At 43.1% G+C, this 7,684-nt stretch overlaps 1 non-coding gene across 1 annotated transcript; it reads left to right on the forward strand.

The window, feature by feature from the left end:
* Window positions 1-7,410: 7,410 nt before the first annotated feature.
* On the forward strand, window positions 7,411-7,482 carry Trnas-cga (transfer RNA serine (anticodon CGA)). Its single transcript has one exon. It is a non-coding gene; the product is annotated as a tRNA-Ser (tRNA).
* The last annotated feature ends 202 nt before the right edge of the window (window positions 7,483-7,684 follow it).

Below are 7,684 nucleotides of genomic sequence, written 5' to 3' on the forward strand. Positions count from 1 at the left end.
ACTGTGAATAGTTCCCTGAGAGGGGTGGCGCACTGATTAGCATTCTGGAGGACGGCGGCTCAAATCCGCGGTCGGTCATCCTGTAAGCCTAAGGAACCGATGACTTTGCTGCTTGGTCCCCGCCGAGGAATCAACCAACTAATCATCAGCTCAGTGACATGGTTGTTGTCAACGGCAGTGATAGCAAATCAACATCGACAAATCTAGTTCACGTATATACGTCGATGTCGAAAGCTGATGATGAAGACATGGAGAAAGAACATGGCGATATTGAATGGGACAGTCAGCACATCAGGGGAGATTAAAGTCATACAGTCATAGGGTGTGGGACTGTGGTTGTAGACGAAGAACTGGAAGAAAGAATTTGGGGAGAGTAAGTACTTGGTAGTAGGAATGAGAGAAGAGAGTGAGTTCTGCACTAAATTTCAGCTAGTAACAGCTAATTCTACGTCCAAGAATCACAAGAGAATGAAGTAAACTTGAACAAAGCCAGGAGACATGAGAATATGAAGAAAAGCAAAAGCTACCTTTAGTGCAATTAAAATCAAGGGTGGAACATTAAGAGTGCAATGGGTATTCTACTGCTGAATTCAGAAGAAAGAGCGGGTAGATGGAAAGTGTACATTTAAGAGCTAAAAGAGGAGGAAGACTTTTCTGATGACGTGATGAAAGAAGAAACAGGAGCCGATAGGAAAAGCATAGGGTATCCAGCGTTAGAATCAAAATTAAAAGAGCTTTTGACGAGTTATGATCAAACAATACAGAACAGAAAGGTAACAATCCACGGGAATTTCTAAAATCGTTGGTGGGAAGTGACAACAGAACGACTGTCTCATTGGCGTGCAGAACGTATGAAACCGGTGATATACCATCAGACTTTCGGAGAAATGCCACCCACAATATTCTGAAGGTAGCAACGTCCGACAAGTGGGAGAATTGTCGTACACTCACCTTAACCGCTCATGCATACATACTACTGCCAAGATTCGGTTAATAAGAATGAAAAACAAAATCGAGGATCTGTCAGATGACGATCAGTTTGGTCTTTGGGAAGGTAACGGCATCAAAGAGGTAGTATCTAAGTTGCGATTGATAATTTAAGCAAGACTGAAGAAAAATCAATACACGTTCATAGGGTTTCTCGACTGTAAAAAGGATTCGATAGTGTAAAATGGCGCAAGACGTTCGTACTTCTCAGCAGAATAGTCGTAAGGTACAGAAAAAGGTGGGTAATACATAATGTGTAGAAGAACAAAGAGCGAGCACTAAGAGTCGAGGACCAAGAAAGAAGTGTTCGCATTAAAAAAGTTTATAATGGGGATACAGGATTTCGCGACTACTATTCAGTATAGATACTGAAGAAGCAATGACGGAAATAAAAGATATGTTCTAGACTGGAGTTAAAATTCAGGGCGAAAGGACATCAACTGATAAGATCCGCTGATGACATTTGTTATCCTCAGTAAAAGTGAGTAAGAATTACAGTAAAATGAGTACAGGGTATGGATTCAGAGTACATCGAAGAAAGACTGAGGTAATCAGGAGCAGGAGAAATAGCACCTGGAAACTAAACATCAGGAGTGATGGTCACGAAGTAGACGAAATTCAGGAATTCTGCTACCTAGGCAACGAAATAACCCATTATGGACGGAGCAAGGAGGACATAAAAATCAGACTAGCACCGACTGAAAGAGCGTTCCCGGTTAATAGAAGCCAACTAGCGACGGATTTAGGTCTTAGTTTGAAGAAGAAATTTCTGACATTGTACATTTGGAGCACAAAGTTGTATGGTAGTGAAACATGAGCTGTGTGAAAACCAGAACAGAAGAGAGTCGAAGCACTTGAGATGTCTTGCTGCAGAAGAATGTTGAAAAGTCGGTGGACTGATAAGGTAGGGAACGAGGACCTCCTCCACGGAATCGGTGAGGATATGTACGAAATTCACCAACAAGAAAAGGGGTCAAGATGATAGGAAATCGCCGGCCGGTGTGGCCGTGCGGTTCTAGGCACTTCAGTCTGGAACTGCGTGACCGCTACGGTCGCAGGTTCGAATCCTGCCTCGGGCATGGATGTGTGTGATGTTCTTAGGTTAGTTAGGTTTAAGTAGTTCTAAGTTCTAGGGGACTGATGACCACAGATGTTAAGTCCCATAGTGCTCAGAGCCATTTGAACCATTTTGATAGTAAATCTGTTAAGACATCACGGAAGAATTTCCATGGTACTAAGGGAAAATGTAGAATGTAAAACCTGTGTGGGAAGACAGAGATTAGAATACATCCAAGGAAATAATTGAGGACGGAGGTTGCAAGCGTTGTGCGTGGTTACATAAGAGCGGAGGCTTAGACAGTTAGAAGGGCCTAGTGTCTTGCAAGAAAAGCGGTATAAAACAAGCTGTGAAAGAAGAACTCAGGTTGAACATAAAGAACTACTCACTATCCGAACGGTTTACCGTTTTCGTTGGGCCCAAGGTTTCAAATCCCACTCACCTCTAGCATTCGCTCTCAGTTTCGTGGATGATCTTCTACGGTACAGTAAGCCATCGGCCACATGGACCTGCCAATTTTCCCTTTTTTGTCATCTGTCTTCTGATTTTGATGCAGCCCGCCACGACTTCCTATTCTGCAAAAACGACTTCATGTAAGAGATGCATCTTCAGTTCACCTGAGGACCATCGACCTCTACGCCGACGATAACGCATCGTCGACGTTATACTGATACGTACCGTCACTAGACACAATCTCTCTGGCCGGAACTGAATTTTCAGTATTCAGATTCCATGTTCTTATTGTTACGTGATCCTCGTTTTTATTGACCAAGCGCAGTCTGTTGCTATTAACCGTTATGTTCTCCAATAACAGCACAACTGCCACACATTTCAGTGCTTTCTAACCAGTTGAAACTGTGAGCCTTCTTGGAAATGTACTCAGGAGTCTCTACGAACCATCAGATTAATTGAGTCTGTGGTCAGCCATAATTTAGGTACAGCTGTACTGTTACCTCCCTTTCTCAGTATGAGTCATGCTCGACCATTGCCACTGTTATCAAGCGGTACATTAATATTTGCCCGACTTCATACAGCACACAAACCTCTTAACCCCACGTTCTGTAAAGAGTGGTGGACGTCCGACCATTTAGCGCTTAATGGTAATTTCACTGTCCTTATATCAATTTCCACAGATGCTCACAACACTAACACGTGAATATTCAACTACATTCGCCGTTTTAGAGATATTCATTCACAGGCTCTGCGCAATAATAATCAGCCCTTCGTCGAAGTCACTCATTTCAGAGGATTTCCCCATTTGCAGCCCATATCTTCGCCAGGGTGATCCCCCGTCTTTGTCTGCTACGCTTACACACTTTTGTCAACCTATCACGTGCCCCCTACGCTACCAGGCCGCATCCAACATCGCGGTGGTCAGTGATCATAATGTTTTGGCTCATCACTGTATTTTGCTAATTAGTTTTTGCCGTGAAGACTGAAACCGATACTGTTCCTATTCCATTTATGGCGACCTTGTACTGGTCTACAACGAACATATCCTATGGCACAAAGCCTAGAAATAACATTGTGGTATATTTGTCTGTGGTGAGTGTATGTCGGCTTCGAGGCGTTTGTGGAATCTGACCGGTACAATTATTTAAGTAAAAATCTTTATAGTAATACATGTTTTCGAAGCGGAGTAAAAATAATAAAACTATTTTTCCTAGTCCCATGAAGATTCGTAACGCCAAGCAGGTAGTCTTGAAAATAGGCGCTTGTGAATTTTTAATAGCTGTGAAAATAATTGTAGATAGCAATAAGGAGGTGAATTATCCATGCATTAATTATGTACAGCATGTGCCCCCAGGATTCGTTTTAAATTCTACAGAGTATGTTCATAGCTATAAAAAATTCACAAGCAAAACTTTCGGTACACTCTGTATGGTGGTTTTTCTTTGGTGTGGAGACACAATAATATGATACGAAAAGATATAACCGCTTTTTGAATGTATGAGGTGCTTTATTACACGGTCTTAATTTTAGCCTTAGGCATGTGTGTATGATTTCTGACATTTGTAACACTTGAAAGTGGCCTAAGGCTGAAATCTTGATCGTGTAACATATATTACCATACGGTAAAATGGGGATCATATCCTTCTGTAAAAATCCTGTGTATGGTATTAGGTGTTTGTGTGAGGCTAGGAGAAGCTTTTTTTACTTTGTAGTCGGTCTTAAAAAACTATTTTACTTAAATAATTATATTTTTTATTTTAAGTGTCAAGTTTTGAAAGGAATTCAAATATTTTGATAAAATTACAACAAGTATATGTGGCAAATTTCAAGTTTATTTCAGTTTCTCTTCAAGTGAGTCAACCACTACATTACTTTCTCCTACGATTATCATACGAAAAGACCTTGAAAGTAAAAATTCTATAGAGTCGAGCTCACATGGGGACTTACCATCAGTCCTTCGTACCATCAAACATTCGTTAGTCAAACAGAAATGGGGAAAACAGCAGTGGTACACGAAGTAGCCTCTGCTACACACGAGACACGAAAGTGGTTTAATACTGCAGTGCCATCGAATTATGAACTTTGTTGACAATTTCAAATCTTTAAGTCATCGGGAAATGATAATGGTAAACAAAGTGTGGTATCAACGTTCGATACCACACTTGTTAGGGGTTGCAGTTATCGACCGCGGTCCTTAATAGTGTAGCCGGGCCCGCGAGTCGAGACTAGCGCCGCTAGCGCCTCTCCGCGGCTTGCAATAAGTCTTTAGCGTACGCTCCGCCATTCTTGCTCGGGACGTCAAGTGGGAAAGTAGTATAGCCTTCAGCCGATAGGAAGCAACCTCCAACAACCCGTTTAGTTTAAGTATGGCCTATTAGATGCCTCTACAACTCTCTCTCTGTAATTATATTCCTCCTGATTATGAAGACTCCTGTACCACCAGTTAAGTACAATTTTTTACCAACGGCTTCTAATTATTTTAGCCGTTGTAGACCTTGACCATACAGCCAGCTCCTTTCGACTTCACTAACAAACCTATGCAAATAAGAGATCTGTATGTTTCTGTTTAGCATTGGCCACCAGTAATTCACACTGGCGACGATTCGTTCGTCGTCATCATGACACAAAGTACCCTTCACCTCACGCCAGACAAGAAAGCGAGTAATATTGCATTGTCATCCAGCTCTGTGTTATGTTGAATGTTTTAGGTTTCTAGCTCATCAGGAAGTTAGTTTAAAATCAGTTGCCAAATTTGTTCCGAACTAACGGAAAGAAAACGACCTAGTAAAAGCGTATAAAAATGTCGCAATTTTTTTAACACTAAGTTCTGTTCTTCTAGAGACTAAACATAATTTACAAAAGCCTGATCAGGCAATATAGATCATAGTATCAGTACAGAAACCAGACAGTAGTCCTTTCTAAACAACTAGATGAGTTCCGATCTGCAAACATTTGTAGATGATCATTTACAATTGATATTCAGCTTTCTCCCTTCGTTTTCCTCAGAAATTCCTAAGACATCATTAAAACGCCTTAAAACGGCGAGCGTAATGAATATCAGTGGAATGACGTACGAGAACAGGCCGACGATGCATGCTCGTAGGTACTTAAGGCCTGTAGCCCAGTCAGTGCTCTGGAGACGGAATGTGCATCACGAGGCATGTCACACAAAGATGAGAGACTGAGCCAGCATATTGGATATGCTCAAAGGCACTAATAGCACTTTGGCTGTACAGCATTGATCTCTGCGTTGCTTCCAAAGACCAGCACGCTGCATTGCACTATGTCCATCAAAGACCTGCGAAAAGAATTTCGCCAATCCTGACAGATTATTAAATGGTTCAAATGGTTCTGAGCACTATGGGACTTAAGATCTGAGGTCAACAGTCCCCTAGAACTTAGAACTACTTAAACCTAAATAACCTAAGGACATCACACACATCCATGCCTGAGGCAGGATTCGAACCTGCGACCGTAGCGGTCACGCGGTTCAAACTGAAGCGCCTAGAGCCGCTCGGCCACACCGACCGGCGACAGATTATCACTGTGACTCAATTTTAAAATATTTTTGTGCTTTGGACGCAGAGTAATCGTACCTGTGGCTGCATACTGAATACGTTGTGTCGATATTCATACAATCGCTGCTTCTAAATAAAAAAAAATTGCAAACAATGACAGATGTACTTAAGGTTATTGTCCAGTGCCAAATGCATCGTAGCGCGATCTGCTACCCACTTTACACACGGACACAGACATTACTCGGGGATCAATGTGCAGTAGATTCCTTCGCATATTTCTGAAGAGCATTTGTGCGTGAACAACACTGGATAAAAATTCTTTCTATGATGAGAGTTCAAGTAGTAATGCAACACATCTTGTTTTCTGTATGCAGTTTGTTTTCATTCAGGATTCCAAAACACCTTATTATTCCCCTTTCTTCTGGGTACAGACCCTATTTTTTAACGTAGTCCTCTTCGACGTTACAGTAGCGCCTTAGGCCACAGTACTGCGAGGGCCGGCAAGAACGCAAGTTACCACTCTACTGGTCGATGTCGGAGTCAATGTCTTGCTGCGACAGTAACCTTACCATCATCCACGTACTGCTTCCCGTGAAGGCATACTTCATTGGGCCAAAAGGATGTAAGTCGGAAGATGCGAGATCCAGGCTGTAAGGTGGATGAAGAAGAACAATCCAATAAAGCTTCGTGAACTCCTCTCGTGTGTGCAGACTTGTGTCAGGTCTTGCACTGTGATCAAGAAGAAGTAGGCCCGCATCTCGTGGTCGTGCGGTAGCGTTCTCGCTTCCCACGCCCGGGTTCCCGGGTTCGATTCCCGGCGGGTTCAGGGATTTTCTCTGCCTCGTGATGGCTGGGTGTTGTGTACTGTCCTTAGGTTAGTTAGGTTTAACTAGTTCTAAGTTCTAGGGGACTGATGACCATAGATGTTAAGTACCATAGTGCTCAGAGCCAAGAAGAAGTAGCTCGTTCACATTTTTGTGGCGACGAACACGCTGAAGTCGTTACTTCAATTTCCTGAGGTTAGCGCAATACACTTCAGAGTTGAAAGTTCCTGGCAGATTAAAACTGTGTGCCGGACCGAGACTCGAACTCAGGACCTTTGCCTTTCGCGGGCAAGATCACTTGCCTGCGAAAGGCAAAGGTCCCGAGTTCGAGTCTCGGTCCGGCACAAAGTTTTAATCTGCGAGGAACTTTCATATCAACGCACACTCCGCTGCAGATTGAAAATCTCATTTTGGAAACATCCCCCAGGCTGTGGCTAAGCCATGTCTCCGCAATATCGTTTCTTTGAGGAGTGCTAGTTCTGCAAGGTTCGCAGGAGAGCTTCTGTAAAGTTGGAAGGTAGGAGGCGAGGTACTGGCGGAAGTAAAGCTGTGAGGATGGGGCGTGAGTCCTGCTTGGATAACTCAGTGGTAGAGCACTTGCCCTCGAAAGGCAAAGGTCCCGAGTTCGAGTCTCGGTCAAGCACACAGTTTTAATCTGCGAGGAAGTTTCATATCAACGCACACTCCGCCGCAGAGTGAAAATCTCATTCACTTCAGAGTTGATCGAGTTGATCGTTGCCCAATGAGGAAGGACATCGAATAATCTTTTCAAGTTCCACAGACCGTCGCCCAGGCTTTACCGGCTGAGGGTGCGGTGTTGAACGTTTCATTCGCAGTAAAGATGG

Source organism: Schistocerca serialis, chromosome 4 (assembly GCF_023864345.2).
Source record: "Schistocerca serialis cubense isolate TAMUIC-IGC-003099 chromosome 4, iqSchSeri2.2, whole genome shotgun sequence".
NCBI lineage: Eukaryota > Metazoa > Arthropoda > Insecta > Orthoptera > Acrididae > Schistocerca > Schistocerca serialis.